The sequence below is a fragment of the Oryzias latipes genome, chromosome 10 (genome assembly GCF_002234675.1).
Source record: "Oryzias latipes chromosome 10, ASM223467v1".
Classification (NCBI taxonomy): domain Eukaryota; kingdom Metazoa; phylum Chordata; class Actinopteri; order Beloniformes; family Adrianichthyidae; genus Oryzias; species Oryzias latipes.
In genome coordinates, this window is record NC_019868.2 from 12,890,560 (window position 1) to 12,909,309 (window position 18,750).

An 18,750-nucleotide genomic window follows, 5' to 3' on the forward strand; every position below is an offset into this window, starting at 1 on the left:
GTACAATTGTGTAAGAAACTTGAAACTGGTCCAACCGCCTCTAGACAGACAAGACAAAAAACAACAAAAAAAGGTTCACTTTTCACCTTTCAGTATGGCCTTGATGACGTTGATAAACCAAATCTGAACATGAGGCAACTTGCCCAGCGATGGCAAAAAACCCAGAAAAAAAGCTATGACAAATCAAACCAGGGCAGAGGTGGCACAACATAACCGATTTTTCTGTTGTGCCAGACTGGTTTTGTTGTTTTTCTGTTTTATTTATATATATATATATATAAAACTTGCCCCTATCACCCTTTCGTGGGTGGTTTCTCACTCAAGCTCGGGTCCTCTACCAGAGGCCTGGGAGCTTGAGGGTTCTGCGCAGTATCTTAGCTGTTCCTAGCACTGCGCTTTTCTGGATTGAGATGTCTGAAATCTTTCCAGGTATCTGTTGTAGCCACTCCTCCAGCTTGGGGGTTACTGCCCCGAGTGCTCCAATTACCACAGGCACCACTGTCACCTTCACTTTCCAGGCTTTCTCCAGTTCTTCTCTGAGTCCCTGGTATTTCTCCAGTTTCTCATGTTCCTTCTTCCTGATGTTCCCGTCGCTTGGCACTGCCACATCCACCACAACGGCTTTCCTCTGTTCTTTATCCACCACTACAATGTCTGGTTGGTTCGCTATTACCATCCTATCAGTCTGAATCTGGAAGTCCCACAGGATTTTGGCCCTTTCATTCTCTACCACCTTCGGGGGTGTTTCCCATTTTGACCTTGGGGTTTCCAGTCCATACTCTGCACACATGTTCCTGTATATTATTCCAGCCACTTGATTGTGGCGCTCCATGTATGCTTTACCTGCCAGCATCTTACACCCTGCAGTTATGTGCTGGATTGTTTCAGACGCCTCTTTGCACAGCCTACACCTTGGGTCTTGTCTGGTGTGGTAGATCTGAGCCTCTATTGCTCTGGTGCTCAGGGCTTGTTCCTGAGCTGCAAGGATGAGTGCCTCAGTGCTGTCCTGTAGGCCAGCCCTTTCTAGCCATTGGTAGGATTTCTTGATATCAGCCACTTCCGTTATGGTCCGGTGGTACATCCCATGCAGGGGTTGGTCCTCCCATGAGGATCTGTCCTCCAGCACTGTGTCCTCTGCTCTCCATTGCCTGAGACATTCACTGAGCACACTGTCAGTTGGGGCCTTGAGCTTGATGTACTCATGCATCTTGGATGTTTCATCCTGGATAGTGGCTTCTACGCTCACTAGTCCTCGGCCTCCTTCCTTGCGGCTAGCATACAGTCTCAGGGTGCTGGATTTGGGATGGAACCCTCCATGCATGGTGAGGAGCTTTCGTGTCTTAACATCCGTGGTCTGTACCTCTTCCTTTGGCCATCTTATTATTCCTGCAGGGTATCTGATAACTGGCAGTGCGTAGCTGTTTATTTATATTTATATTATTTATATATATATATATATATATATATATATATATATATATATATATATATATATATATATATATATATATAAATAACAAAATAAAAAAACATTAACAGAAGTTGTCATTCATGGCTTCAATGACTTTTTAAGAGCATGTTATGTAAGTTTTATCACTTATGATAATACATTTGCGATGAATCTTCCTTTTACAGTAGAAAACGTGTAATCAAACACATCACTGAACCTGTAATTATACAGCATAACAGAACGAGTTGTACCAGAAACATCCTTAAAAATCCCACCTGACTTGATTCAGTGATGAGAGGCAGATTTTGTTGAGCATCTTTTTGATGGCAGAACAGCATGTTTTCTCATGGTTTACTGCCTTCCTGTGTTTTTGCAGGGGTTGTGAACTTTATGAGGATTGCTTTATAGCTGCAAAACCTGCTCCCAGCTGTGCCGAGCTCTAGCAGATCTGAAGGGATGGATTGTTGATCAGCCAAATCTTTACGTTACCATATTGGCAGCTGTAGAGGACGGCCACCCTCTAAGCTTCTGCAGCTGCAGTCCAATCCTCGAATACTTATGACTCCACAGAATCTGAAAATTTGAACCTACATTAAAAAAAGGGATGACAATAGAAATTTAAGTTTGAACATGTACAATCATTTATTTGAGTCTTTGTGATGTTGTAATGAACCAGCAGGCTATTCAGGATGTATCACACCTTTTTCCTTATGTCGGCCGGGAAGTACTAGAGTTTCCTCATGACCCTGAACTGGATTAAACAAGTATTAAAGTGACGCTTGCATTTACCCATGTTCTGAATAGTACAAGCAGCACATCAGAGCGGTATCCTGTTTCTTTATACCACCTTTAGTTAACTTTTCTTCCTTAGAAAATGGTCCTGTACTTGCAGTCTTAGTAACTGGACAAAGGGAAGGAGCATAAGTACACTGAGCACAAATAAAAACGCAACACATTTGTTTTTAGTCCTGTCTTTTATTAGACGCTGATTTGACAGCATGATTATTGCACAAGTGTGCCATATCAAGATGCTGATAAGACAGCGTGATTATTTCACAGGTGTGCCATATCCAGATGCTGTCAGGAAGTTGATTAGACAGTATAATTATTATATAGGTGTGCTATATCGAAATGCTAACTAGACAATAAGAATATCACACAGGTGGGCCACATCAAGATCCTGATCAGACAGCATAATCGTTGCACAGGTGTGCCTTATCCAGATGCTGATTAGACAGTGTGATTATTGCACAGGTGTGCTTTAGACTGGCCAAGGGCACTCTGAAATGTGCCATTTTATTTCAGGGGTTCTGGGGACAAAGAAATCGGTCTGTATCTTCTATTTGTCTCATGCAGTGCCAAACATCTCTGATGTATAAAATTGATCTATTGTGGCCTGTGTAATGTTGGTCCAATCCTCTTCAACGGCTGGACATTGACAGGAACTGGAAAATGCCGTTGTATATGCCGATCCACAGCATCTCAAACATGCGTAATGGATGACGTGTCCGGTGAGTATGCTTAGCAATGCAAGAACAGGGATGTTTTCAGCTTCCAAGAATTGTGTACAGATCCTTGCAGAATGGGACCTTGCATTATCATGCTGCAACATGAGGTGATGGTCTTGGATGTATGGCAAACCAATGGGACTCAAGATCTTGTACATGAGGCAACTTGCCCAGTGATGGCAAAAAACCCAGGAAAAAAGCTATGGCAAATCACAACACGGCAGAGGTGGCACAACATAAGCGCTTTGTACGGTATCTCTGTACATTTAAAATCAATAAAATTCACTCATGTTCATCATCCATAACAAACTCCTGCCCATACCAAAACCCCACCGCCACCATGGGTCAATTGACAACAGATAGAGTCTATGCAAAGAACATGTGTTGCTCTCCGTGAGACAAATATCGGCGTGTCCATAGCTTTACAATGGTTTTGTCATTATATGTGATTTTGCAAAAGAAAGAAAAAATATATAAAATCCATTTTAATTATTGCATAGACACATGATCTTTTAATTTTTGTAGAAAATAATTATGAAAGCATCACATTTCAAACTTTTCTACTGTTCAAAAATTCTTTGCCATAAATCTATTAACTATATTGGAAAGAGAAAAAAAGTGCAGAATTCCAGTCTGTACAAACTCTGTCATAAAGTGAAGTCATAAAGCTTTGGTGGTGGCAGTTTTAAGATGAGCCCCAATCACAGACACTCTTCCCAGACACCTGGATTCAAATGATTGACACCTTGAGAGGCAGGGAGGTGTGACTGATAAGAAACTGCTGGATTGTGAAGAGCTCTTTGCCCGGGGAGGCCTGACAGCTTTCCTACCAGCTGATATAAATCGTGTGCCGATAGCACATACTGTACCATACATTTTACATACTAAAATCCATAGCTCTGTGCTGCAAAAACAAAGTGCTGTAACTCAGAAGTTCTTGTGCTTGAGGCTCAATGAAAAGGTTACTTGAAATGTGCAACTATGTAGTTTCTTAAAGCCTTAAGAAAACATCATGTGACAAAAATGGTCAGGAATGTTTGGTAACATCTTCTGAAGGCTTTTGAATCTAAATCATGAAGGTTATTGATTTTAAATAGAGTTAAAAACAATTTTGTTGATTTTATTTTTGCAAAGCATACATTAACTCTATTGCACACATAAAATAATACAACATTTTATGTCCAAACTTTGCTTTGTTGCTTCTAAGTTTATTGGATTAATGGTTTCTAGGTGAAAAACAGCATTGGCTATTCTTTTATTTAAATTGGGTTTGAGGAATCCAAATTTTGGCATATTTTAATCAAACATATTTACATTGTTTTTGCCAAAGAAGACTTGGGCAGCTGTAATGTTGGTGGTAATTTCTCCACCTTCCCTTGGACTTCCCAAAATAGGAAGTCATGGCTGTTTCACCGGGGGCTGTCATAGCAAGAACAGGAAATACATCTGCTTTCTATGTCTCCTATCATTGGATTCTAGCTACCAGGAATCACAGCAAAGTTCACATCACCAAGAAAAGATACGCACAAAACCAAGCTAAAAGCTAACATTGGAAATGTTTATGGATGTTGAAGATGCAGAAAATCAGATGCAGATAGGGCGTCTGTTGTTTACAACAAATGCGTCTTGATCATATGACCTCATGAAAACCAGTTAGATCCAGATGACTGTGTCTGCCAAAGCAATCAGCCTGCATGTTTGCTGTTCTGCAGAGTGGCCCTGTCTTTTAACCCAGAAGTCTTACTTAATCCTGTCAGGGCTGCTAAAATGCAACGACAGCATTTACAGGAGATGAAGAGATTAAAGATAATCATACAGTACCTTGAGTAAAATAAATAAATAAATACATTTGCAATGAAAATTAAAGAAAGGAGAGAAAAATGAATTACAGCACATGGATCATTTTTTTAAATGCACAATGAATTGCTATACTATTCCTCCAAAAATCAGTAAAAGTCAAAGAAACATTTCCAATTGGTATAAAAACCTGATCCATGAAAGGTCATGGCCTTCAGAGTTTATCACTTAGGAGTTTAAGTTGACTAAAATGGCCGGGTGACCGGTGCTGTGTTTGTTTAGAGATAATCAATGACAAAAAAAGGAAAATAGACTTTTACAAGCGTCTGCTTTTGCTCGATGAGAAGAATCCCAAAAAAGAGAAATAGTCTATGATAAGAAATGCATCTTTTCAGCAGTCGGCAGTCTAATGTTCATAAGGCTGTGACTATTTTTCTTTGTAGACGTACATATGCACCAGATTTGGCATTGTTTGTTCTTTATTTAGCCTTAGCTGAGAAAGTTAACTAGCTGAGGATTATCTTTGTTATGCTCCTCTCAGCAGATTTATGTGGAATAACTGGGCTTGCATAAGAAAATTTTCCTATTTTTAGCTTTCCTCCCCCTTTGGGAAATGGTGGGGAGAAAAGTTTCCTCTAATTCATCCGCTTTCCACTCTCTTTTGTAAGTAAAGATATGCGTTTGATAGGAAAATCTAACTGCTGCGCTATGCGGCCAAAAAAGGAGAAAAGTAGATTTCTAATGATCCTGTTTTAAATAGAATAAATAAAAGGGCTTTTATGAAAGTCCTTTCCCATTAGAAGAGCTTCACTGAGCTTCGCGTGGTTTATTCAAATCTGTAAATCCCACAAAGCCAATCAAAAGTTACCATGTGGAGCAGTATTCTGCGTTGCATAACTCTGAGGCGGGGCTCAAAGGAGCCACTGTCTGGCTCTACAGACTCAACAATCTTCACACGCAACACTCCCCCATCACAGGGCTGTGTGTCCCTGCATGTGTGCATTTAGGTTTTGCTAGCTCAGATTTTCTGACAAAAGAGCATTACATTTTTAGTGCATTTTTATCCATTAAGTCCATTATTGTATTTACGAAGAAAATGTCTGGCCTTTACAAGTTTTTTTTTTACTCCCCCCCCCCCCCCCCCCCCCCCCGGTAGTTATCTAATCAAATTGCTTTTAAATCTTACAGTTCAACCTCAGGAAATGATAAGAACTTGGAAAAATATACAAAAACCACATTAACTGAACAAAAGGAAAACTTTAAATGGGTGATGTAATGTGGGCTCTTATTTTTAAATGACATTTTCTGGAAAAAAGTTATTTTTTTCCATTGGTGTTTTTCAAAAGCACATGTGACAGGTTTTAAAACAAGGAAAACAGGGCAAATTTCACACAAGATCTGCTTTAATTAACAAAAAACAGAAAACTTTAATGTCTGGTATAATTCTGTTAATTTTTATGTTCAGTTTCAAGTTTGTGTAACATGTTGTTACTGGTATTAAATTGAATGTCACACATTATTTTAAACAAAAGGCCCTGCAGCTTAAAATGCTAACCCGTATGTGATCTTTTTGAGCCTTCTTTTTACTACTTTAGAGTTTGCTCTAATAATTTATCTTTAAATTATTGCGCTTGACATCCATCTTTTTATTACAACCCCAGCTTAATTATTTTACAGATATGTATGTTTATATTACACAATAATTATGGCCCGCAGCAGTCATAGACTGCAAGGACCATATTGTAACTGGTACGAGGGTCGAACACTCAAAAAGGTCCAAAACGTCAAAAAAACGCGTCAAAACGCCAAAAAATGGGGTCAAAAGTCGGCCAAAGCACACAACGACACGACAATTGTGTAACGCAACAAAAATACACACACACACGCACAACACCAACGCAAAAACGTAAAAATTGTAGTCGCAAAAATGACGACAAAAGCACAAAAAAGCCCCAAAAAGCCCTCAAAAGACAGGTATAAAGCCCAAAAGACATGCCCAGCCTATAGTAAAAGACAGGCCGCATTGAAATACATAGGCCACCTGACTGCAAAAACTTCTATATTGTTTCTGCTTCGTTTCATTATTATGGCCCGCAGCAGTCATAGACTGCAAGGACCATATTGTAACTGGTATGAGGGTCGAACACTCAAAAAGTCCAAAACGTCAAAAAAACGCGTCAAAACGCCAAAAAATGGGGTCAAAAGTCGCCCAAAGCACAAAACGACACGACAATTGTGTAATGCAACAAAAATAAACACACACACGCACAACACTCCCGCACAAGCGACAAAATTGTAGTCGCAAAAATGACGACAAAAACACAAAAAAGCCCCAAAAAGCCCTCAAAAGACGGGTTTAAAGCCAAAAAGACATGCCCAGCCTATAGTAAAAGACAGGCCGCATTGAAATACATAGGCCACCTGACTGCAAAAACTTCTATATTGTTTCTGCTTTGTTTCATTTTTATGGCCCGCAGCAGTCATAGACTGCAAGGACCATATTGTAACTGGTATGAGGGTCGAACACTCAAAAAGTCCAAAACGTCAAAAAAACGCGTCAAAACGCCAAAAAATGGGGTCAAAAGTCGCCCAAAGCACAAAACGACACGACAATTGTGTAATGCAACAAAAATAAACACACACACGCACAACACTCCCGCACAAGCGACAAAATTGTAGTCGCAAAAATGACGACAAAAACACAAAAAAGCCCCAAAAAGCCCTCAAAAGACGGGTTTAAAGCCAAAAAGACATGCCCAGCCTATAGTAAAAGACAGGCCGCATTGAAATACATAGGCCACCTGACTGCAAAAACTTCTATATTGTTTCTGCTTTGTTTCATTTTTATTATGGCCCGCAGCAGTCATAGACTGCAAGGACCATATTGTAACTGGTACGAGGGTCGAACACTCAAAAAGTCCAAAACGTCAAAAAAACGCGTCAAAACGCCAAAAAATGGGGTCAAAAGTCGCCCAAAGCACACAACGACACGACAATTGTGTAACGCAACAAAAATACACACACACACGCACAACACCAACGCACAAACGTCAAAATTGTAGTCGCAAAAATGACGACAAAAACCCAAAAAAGCCCCAAAAAGCCCTCAAAAGACGGGTTTAAAGCCAAAAAGACATGCCCAGCCTATAGTAAAAGACAGGCCGCATTGAAATACATAGGCCACCTGACTGCAAAAACTTCTATATTGTTTCTGCTTCGTTTCATTATTATTATTATTATTATGGCCCGCAGCAGTCATAGACTGCAAGGACCATATTGTAACTGGTACGAGGGTCGAACACTCAAAAAGGTCCAAAACGTCAAAAAAACGCGTCAAAACGCCAAAAAATGGGGTCAAAAGTCGCCCAAAGCACACAACGACACGACAATTGTGTAACGCAACAAAAATACACACACACACGCACAACACCAACGCACAAACGTCAAAATTGTAGTCGCAAAAATGACGACAAAAACCCAAAAAAGCCCCAAAAAGCCCTCAAAAGACGGGTTTAAAGCCAAAAGACATGCCCAGCCTATAGTAAAAGACAGGCCGCATTGAAATACATAGGCCACCTGACTGCAAAAACTTCTATATTGTTTCTGCTTTGTTTCATTATTATTATGGCCCGCAGCAGTCATAGACTGCAAGGACCATATTGTAACTGGTACGAGGGTCGAACACTCAAAAAGTCCAAAACGTCGAAAAAACGCGTCAAAACGCCAAAAAATGGGGTCAAAAGTCGCCCAAAGCACACAACGACACGACAATTGTGTAACGGAACAAAAATAACACACACACGCACAACACCCCCGCACAAACGACAAAATTGTAGTCGCAAAAATGACGACAAAAACACAAAAAAGCCCCAAAAAGCCCTCAAAAGACGGGTTTAAAGCCAAAAAGACATGCCCAGCCTATAGTAAAAGACAGGCCGCATTGAAATACATAGGCCACCTGACTGCAAAAACTTCTATATTGTTTCTGCTTCGTTTCATTATTATGGCCCGCAGCAGTCATAGACTGCAAGGACCATATTGTAACTGGTACGAGGGTCGAACACTCAAAAAGGTCCAAAACGTCAAAAAAACGCGTCAAAACGCCAAAAAATGGGGTCAAAAGTCGCCCAAAGCACACAACGACACGACAATTGTGTAACGCAACAAAAATACACACACACACGCAGAACACCAACGCACAAACGTCAAAATTGTAGTCGCAAAAATGACGACAAAAACCCAAAAAAGCCCCAAAAAGCCCTCAAAAGACGGGTTTAAAGCCAAACAGACATGCCCAGCCTATAGTAAAAGACAGGCCGCATTGAAATACATAGGCCACCTGACTGCAAAAACTTCTATATTGTTTCTGCTTTGTTTCATTATTATTATTTTTTTTATTACGTTTCTTCTTTCTTACGGATCCGTTCAGCTCAAATTTGACCCCCGCCACATACCCGAAAACTCACCAAAATTGGCACACATCTGGGATAAATTGAAAATGAATTTTCGGCAAAGAGAACGTCACCCCCCCCACGACGATGACATCACGGCGAGCGTTCCCGTAAAAAAAATGAATGGGCCGAAAATCGCTTATGGGGCCAAAAAAAAATATTTAAAATACAGTTACGAAACCAAAACACGGGTGTTGGAGATATCCCAAAGAAGTTATGAAATCATTATGGGATGGCCACACGACCTACGGCTTGGCGGCCATTTTGTGGCGAACTCAGAGAAATGGCGATTTTCGTGTTTTTTGACAATATGGGAAAACAACACTTTTGTTCAAGCGATTTTCACGAAATTGCATACACATGCCACAAACACGATTCTACAACTACCAAAGAAGTTTCGTTGACCTTTGACCTTGGCAAGGGCGGCCATCTTGAATTTTCATAAAAAAGCACCTTTAGTAACGGATACAAACGAAAACTCGTCCTAGGGATTTTTATCGATCTTTTTGAAACTTCTCAGGCATCAATGGCAAGCTACTGTGGACAAAATGTTGGAATTAGAAGTTGTAGAATTTGAAACGCGTGCGCGTGGCGAATTCGCAACCGTCGCCATTTTAGCTAGCTCGAACATATTTTATCGGAATAGCCTGAAACTGAAATATGCGATACCCTGGCCCACACTGAACAAAATGATGTCACATACGACAAAATCCATAAAGGAATGTGGCCGTGGTAAACAAAAAACGATCGCAAAAAAAAGTGCTGACTCGGCAAAAAAAATTTTTTTCGGATTTTATTTTTAAGAATCGGCTAACGAAACCCAGATAACTTTGTCGGGTATATCCAAAGAAAGTTTTGAAATCATTACGTGATGGCGACACGACCTACGGTTTGGCGGCCATTTTGTGCCAAAATATGCCATTTTGAGTTTTTCGCGTTTTTACACAATATGGAAAAATGAACTTTTTTTCGAGCGATTTTCACGAAATTTGACGTGCATGTCCCTAGCGTAAGTCTACAATCACCTCTGGAGTTTCGTCGACCTTTGACCTCGGGAAAAGGCGGCCATCTTGAATTTTTATAAAAAACACCTTTACCACCAGATTCAAACGTAAACTTGTCGTTGGAATTTTCATCGATTGTCTCGAAACTTTTTGGGCATCAATGGCAAGCTACTGTGGAAAAAATGTTGGAATTAGAAGTTGTAGATTTTGAACGGCGTGCGCGTGGCAAGCTAGCAAAGTGGCGCACTGTTATAACTCCCATGCATTTCAATACAATACAGTGAAAATTGAATGCATGCATTAATGCCTGAAACAGAATACATTGAAAAACACTGGATATGGACATATAAGGAATGTGGGCGTGGTTAGCATAAAACCACTGTTGCTAAGGACAACAAAAAGTTTACTTTTACCGATTTGTCCGAAACTGACGTCAATCTGTTCGTCCTCCAGAGGGGACCAAAACATAAAATGGTTGCTATGGAGATAAAATCAACAGAAAAGCCGCCATTTTGGAAAAAGTGGGTTTTTTTATCAACTTATGACATGTAGCTCTCGCCAATGGAGGAATGTGTTTTTCTGAGTCAGTTGATGACGCTAATCGCTATGCTAGCACTTTTAGCTATGTTAGCATAACTAGCATAGTTAGCATAATTAGCATTTCAGGAAATGTGTTTTTCTGAGTCAGTTGATGATGCTGATCGCTATGCTAGCAATTTTAGCGACATTAGCATAGCTAGCATAGTTAGCATAATTAGCATTTTAGGTAATGGGTTTTTCTGAGTCAGTTCATGATGCTGATCGCTATGCTAGCACTTTTAGCCACATTAGCATAGCTAGCATAGTTAGCATAATTAGCATTTTAGGTAATGTGTTTTTCTGAGTTAGTTGATGATGCTGATCGCTACGCTAGCACTTTTAGCCAAATTAGCATAGTTAGCATAATTAGCATAGTTAGCAGAATTAGGAAATGCAGCCTCGACTAGCTTTTAAATTGTGGGCTATGAGGGTGGTGAGGTCGGCGTTTGTGAGTAGAGTATGGCGTGGAAGGCGGGTTGCGTCTGCGGGCCATACAACGCCGCTTGCGGCTTTAATTATTCTTCTTCTTTCTTTCTTCCACTTTGAGCCAAAATTTGACCCCCACCACATACCCGAAAACTCACCAAAATTGGCACACACCTAGGATAAATTGAAAATGAATTTTCGGCAAAGAAAACGTCACCCCCCCCACGATGATGACATCACGGCGAGCAATCCCGTCAAAAAAATGAATGGGCCGAAAATCGCTTATGGGGCCAAAAAAAAATATTTCAAAATACAGTTACGAAACCAAAACAGGCGTGTTGGAGATATCCCAAAGAAGTTATGAAATTATTATGGGATGGCCACACGACCTGCGGCTTGGCGGCCATTTTGTGGCGAACTCAGAGAAATGGCGATTTTCGTGTTTTTTGACAATATGGGAAAATGACACTTTTGTTTAAGCGATTGTCACGAAATTGCACACACATGCCAAGACCCTGATTCTACAATAACCAAAGAAGTTTCGTTGACCTTTGACCTTGGGAAGGGGCGGCCATGTTGAATTTTCTTAAAAAAGCACCTTTAGTAACGTATACAAACGAAAACTCGTCCTAGGGATTTTTATCGATCTTTTTGAAACTTCTCGGGCATCAATGGCAAGCTACTGTGGACAAAATGTTGGAATTAGAAGTTGTAGAATTTGAAACGCGTGCGCGTGGCGAATTCGCAACCGTCGCCATTTTAGCTAGCTCGCACATATTTTATCGGAATAGCCTGAAACTGAAATATGCGATACCCTGGCCCACACTGAACAAAACGATGTCACATACGACAAAATCGATAAAGGAATGTGGCCGTGGTAAACAAAAAACCGTCGCAAAAAAAAGTGCTGACTCGGCAAAAAAAAAATTTTTCGGATTTTATTTTTAAGAATCGGCTAACGAAACCCAGATAACTTTGTCGGGTATATCCAAAGAAAGTTTTGGAATCATTACGTGATGGCGACACGACCTACGGTTTGGCGGCCATTTTGTGCCAAAATATGCCATTTTGCGTTTTTCGCGTTTTTACACGATATGGAAAAATGAACTTTTTTTCGAGCGATTTTCACGAAATTTGACGCACATGTCCTTAGCGTAAGTCTACAATCACCTCTGGAGTTTCGTCGACCTTTGACCTCGGGAAAAGGCGGCCATCTTGAATTTTCTATAAAAAACACCTTAACCACCAGATTCAAACGTAAACTTGTCGTTGGAATTTTCTTCGATCGTCTCAAAACTTTTTGGGCATCAATGGCAAGCTACTGTGTAAAAAATGTTGGAATTAGAAGTTGTAGATTTTGAACGGCGTGCGCATGGCAAGCTAGCAAAGTGGCGCACTGTTATAACTCCCATGCATTTCAATACAATACAGTGAAAATTGAATGCATGCATTAATGCCTGAAACTGAATACATTGAAAAACACTGGATATGGACATATAAGGAATGTGGGCGTGGTTAGCATAAAACCACTGTTGCTAAGGACAACAAAAAGTTTACTTTTACCGATTTGTCCGAAACTGACGTCAATCTGTTCATTCCTCCGAGGGGACCAAAACATAAAATGGTTGCTATGGAGATAAAATCAACAGAAAAGCCGCCATTTTGGAAAAAGTGGGTTTTTTATCAACTTATGACACATAGCTCTCACCAATGGAGGAATGTGTTTTTCTGAGTCAGTTGATGATGCAGATCGCTATGCTAGCACTTTTAGCTATGTTAGCATAACTAGCATAGTTAGCATAATTAGCATTTTAGCTAATGTGTTTTTCTGAGTCAATTGATGATAATGATTGCTATGCTAGCACTTTTAGCCACATTAGCATAGCTAGCATAGTTAGCATAATTAGCATTTTAGGTAATGTATTTTCTGAGTCAATTGATGATGCTGTTCACAATGCTAGCACTTTCAGCCACATTAGCATAGCTAGCATAGTTAGCATAATTAGCATTTTAGATAATGTGTTTTTCTGAGTCAGTTAATGATGCTGATCGCTATGCTAGCACTTTTAGCCACATTAGCATAGCTAGCATAGATAGCATAATTAGCATTTTAGGTGATGTGTTTTTTTGAGTCAGTTAATGTTGCTGATCGCTATGCTAGCACTTTTAGCCACATTAGCATAGCTAGCATAGTTAGCATAATTAGCATTTTAGGTAATGTGTTTTTCTGAGTCAGTTGATGATGCTGATCGCTATGCTAGCACTTTTAGCCACATTAGCATAGCTAGCATAGTTAGCATTATTAGCATTTTAGATAATGTGTTTTTCTGAGTCAGTTAAAGATGCTGATCGCAATGCTAGCACTTTTAGCCACATTAGCATAGCTAGCATAGTTAGCATAATTAGCATTTTAGGTAATGTGTTTTTCTGAGTCAGTTGATGATGCTGATCGCTATGCTAGCACTTTTAGCCACATTAGCATAGCTAGCATAGCTAGCATAGTTAGCATAATTAGCATATGCAGTTTTGACTAGCCTTCATCAAAAGTGTGCGGTGAGGGCGGTGAGGGCGGTGGTGCGTAGAGTTGGGCGTGGAAGGCGGGTTGCGTCTGCGGGCCATACAACGCCGCTTGCGGCTTTAATTATTTTTTTATTACGTTTCTTCTTTCTTACGGATCCGTTCAGCTCAAATTTGACCCCCGCCACATACCCGAAAACTCACCAAAATTGGCACACATCTGGGATAAATTGAAAATGAATTTTCGGCAAAGAGAACGTCACCCCCCCGACGACGATGACATCACGGCGAGCGTTCCCGTAAAAAAAATGAATGGGCCGAAAATCGCTTATGGGGCCAAAAAAAAATATTTAAAAATACAGTTACGAAACCAAAACACGGGTGTTGGAGATATCCCAAAGAAGTTATGAAATCATTATGGGATGGCCACACGACCTACGGCTTGGCGGCCATTTTGTGGCGAACTCAGAGAAATGGCGATTTTCGTGTTTTTTGACAATATGGGAAAACAACACTTTTGTTCAAGCGATTTTCACGAAATTGCATACACATGCCACAAACACGATTCTACAACTACCAAAGAAGTTTCGTTGACCTTTGACCTTGGCAATGGGCGGCCATCTTGAATTTTCATAAAAAAGCACCTTTAGTAACGGATACAAACGAAAACTCGTCCTAGGGATTTTTATCGATCTTTTTGAAACTTCTCAGGCATCAATGGCAAGCTACTGTGGACAAAATGTTGGAATTAGAAGTTGTAGAATTTGAAACGCGTGCGCGTGGCGAATTCGCAACCGTCGCCATTTTAGCTAGCTCGACATATTTTATCGGAATAGCCTGAAACTGAAATATGCATACCCTGGCCCACACTGAACAAAATGATGTCACATACGACAAAATCCATAAAGGAATGTGGCCGTGGTAAACAAAAAACGATCGCAAAAAAAAGTGCTGACTCGGCAAAAAAAAATTTTTTCGGATTTTATTTTTAAGAATCGGCTAACGAAACCCAGATAACTTTGTCGGGTATATCCAAAGAAAGTTTTGAAATCATTACGTGATGGCGACACGACCTACGGTTTGGCAGCCTTTTGTGCCAAAATATGCCATTTTGAGTTTTTCGCGATTTTACACAATATAGAAAAATGAACTTTTTTTCGAGCGATTTTCACGAAATTTGACGTGCATGTCCCTAGCGTAAGTCTACAATCACCTCTGGAGTTTCGTTGACCTTTGACCTCGGGAAAAGGCGGCCATCTTGAATTTTTATAAAAAACACCTTTACCACCAGATTCAAACGTAAACTTGTCGTTGGAATTTTCATCGATTGGTCTCGAAACTTTTTGGGCATCAATGGCAAGCTACTGTGGAAAAAATGTTGGAATTAGAAGTTGTAGATTTTGAACGGCGTGCGCGTGGCGAGCTAGCAAAGTGGCGCACTGTTATAACTCCCATGCATTTCAATACAATACAGTGAAAATTGAATGCATGCATTAATGCCTGAAACAGAATACATTGAAAAACACTGGATATGGACATATAAGGAATGTGGGCGTGGTTAGCATAAAACCACTGTTGCTAAGGACAACAAAAAGTTTACTTTTACCCATTTGTCCGAAACTGACGTCAATCTGTTCGTCCTCCAGAGGGGACCAAAACATAAAATGGTTGCTATGGAGATAAAATCAACAGAAAAGCCGCCATTTTGGAAAAAGTGGGTTTTTTTATCAACTTATGACATGTAGCTCTCCCAATGGAGGAATGTGTTTTTCTGAGTCAGTTGATGACGCTAATCGCTATGCTAGCACTTTTAGCTATGTTAGCATAACTAGCATAGTTAGCATAATTAGGATTTCAGGAAATGTGTTTTTCTGAGTCAGTTGATGATGCTGATCGCTATGCTAGCATTTTTAGCGACATTAGCATAGCTAGCATAGTTAGCATAATTAGCATTTTAGGTAATGGGTTTTTCTGAGTCAGTTCATGATGCTGATCGCTATGCTAGCACTTTTAGCCACATTAGCATAGCTAGCATAGTTAGCATAATTAGCATTTTAGGTAATGTGTTTTTCTGAGTTAGTTGATGATGCTGATCGCTACGCTAGCACTTTTAGCCAAATTAGCATAGTTAGCATAATTAGCATAGTTAGCAGAATTAGGAAATGCAGCCTCGACTAGCTTTTAAATTGTGGGTTATGAGGGTGGTGAGGTCGGCGTTTGTGAGTAGAGTATGGCGTGGAAGGCGGGTTGCGTCTGCGGGCCATACAACGCCGCTTGCGGCTTTAATTATTATTATTCTTCTTGTCCTCTAACGGCGTCTTTGAGCTTAATTTTGACCCCCGCCACATACCCGAAAACTCACCAAAATTGGCACACACCTGGGATAAATTGAAAATGAATTTTCGGCAAAGAGAACGTCACCCCCCCGAAATCGATGACATCACAGCGAGCGTTCCCGTAAAAAAAATGAATGGGCCGAAATCTCTTTATGGGGCCAAAAAAAAATATTTCGAATTAGAGCTATGAAACCAAAACACGCGTGTTGGAGATATCCCAAAGAAGTTTTGAAATCATTATGGGATGGCCACACGACCTACGGCTTGGCGGCCATTTTGTGGCGAACTCAGAGAAATGGCGATTTTCGTGTTTTTTCACAATATGGGAAAACGACACTTTTGTTTAAGCGATTTTCACGAAATTGCGCACATATGCCAAGACCCTGATTCTACAATAACCAAAGAAGTTTCGTTGACCTTTGACCTTGGGAAGGGGCGGCCATCTTGAATTTTCTTAAAAAAGCACCTTTAGTAACGTATACAAACGAAAACTCGTCCTAGGGATTTTTATCGATCTTTTTGAAACTTCTCGGGCATCAATGGCAAGCTACTGTGGACAAAATGTTGGAATTAGAAGTTGTAGAATTTGAAACGCGTGCGTGTGGCGAATTCGCAACCGTCGCCATTTTAGCTAGCTCGCTCATATTATATCGGAATAGCCTGACACTGAAATATGCGATACCCTGGCCCACACTGAACAAAACGACGTCACATACGACAAAATCGATAAAGGAATGTGGCCGTGTTAAACAAAAAACGGTCGCAAAAAAAAGTGCTGACTCGGCAAAAAAAAATTTTTTCGGATTTTATTTTTAAGAATCGGCTAACGAAACCCAGATAACTCTGTCGGGTATATCCAAATAAAGTTTTGAAATCATTACGTGATGGCGACCCGACCTACGGTTTGGCGGCCATTTTGTGCCAAAATCTGCCGTTTTGAGTTTTTCGCGTTTTTACACAATATGGAAAAATGAACTTTTTTTCGAGCGATTTTCACGAAATTTGACGCGCATGTCCGTAGCGTAAGTCTACAATCACCTCTGGAGTTTCATTGACCTTTGACCTCGGGAAAAGGCGGCCATCTTGAATTTTCTATAAAAAACACCTTTACCACCAGATTCAAACGTAAACTTGTCGTTGGAATTTTCATCGATTGTCTCGAAACTTTTTGGGCATCAATGGCAAGCTACTGTGGAAAAAATGTTGGAATTAGAAGTTGTAGATTTTGAACGGCGTGCGCGTGGCGAGCTAGCAAAGTGGCGCACTGTTATAACTCCCATGCATTTCAATACAATACAGTGAAAATTGAATGCATGCATTAATGCCTGAAACTGAATACATTGAAAAACACTGGATATAGACATATAAGGAATGTGGGCGTGGTTAGCATAAAACCCCTGTTGCTAAGGACAACAAAAATTTTACTTTTACCGATTTGTCCGAAACTGACGTCAATCTGTTCGTCCTCCCGAGGGGACCAAAACATAAAATGGTTGCTATGGAGATAAAATCAACAGAAAAGCCGCCATTTTGGAAAAAGTAGGTTTTTTATCAACTTATGACATATAACTCTCAGCAATGGAGGAATGTGTTTTTCTGAGTCAGTTGATGATGCTGATCGCTATGCTAGCAATTTTAGCCACATTAGCATAGCTAGCATAGTTAGCATAATTAGCATTTTAGGAAATGTGTTTTTTTGAGTCAGTTGATGATGCTGATCGCTATGCTAGCACTTTTAGCTATGTTAGCATAGCTAGCATAGTTAGCATAATTAGCATTTTAGGTAATGTGTTTTTCTGAGTCAGTTGAAGATGCTGATTGCTATGCTAGCACTTTTAGCCACATTAGCATAGTTAGCATAGTTAGCATTATTAGCATTTTAGGTAATGTGTTTTTCTGAGGCAGTTGATGATGCTGATCGCTATGCTAGCACTTTTAGCCACATTAGCATAGCTAGCATAGTTAGCATAATTAGCATTTTAGGAAATGTGTTTTTTTGAGTCAGTTTATGATGCTAATCGCAATGCTAGCTCATTTAGGCACATTAGCATAGCTAGCATGGTTAGCATAATTAGCATTTTAGGAAATGTGTTTTTCTGCGAGAGTTGATTATGCTGATCGCTATGCTAGGACTTTTAGTCACATTAGCATAGTTAGCATAGTTAGCATTATGAGCAAATCCAGCCTTGATTAGCTTTTAATTTGTGGGCGGTGAGGGCGGAGAGGGCCGCGGTAGTGCGTAGAGTTGGGCGTGGAAGGCGGGTTGCGTCTGCGGGCCATACAACGCCGCTTGCGGCTTTAATTATTATTATTATTACGTTTCTTCTTTCTTACTGCGTCTTTGAGCTCAAATTTGACCCCCGCCACATACTCGAAAACTCACCAAAATTGGCACACACCTAGGATAAATTCAAAATGAATTTTCGGCGAAGTGAACGCCCCCCCCCCAAACCCGATGACCTCACAGTCGGCAAAACCGTAAAAAAAATGAATGGGGCCGAAATCTCAAATGGAGCCGATTTTTTTTTTTTCAAGATACAGTTACGAAACTAAAACACGGGTGTTTGAGATATCCTAAAGAAGTTTTGAAATCATTATGGGATGGCCACACGACCTACGGCTTGGCGGCCATTTTGTGGCGAACTCAGAGAAATGGCGATTTTCGTGTTTTTTCACAATATG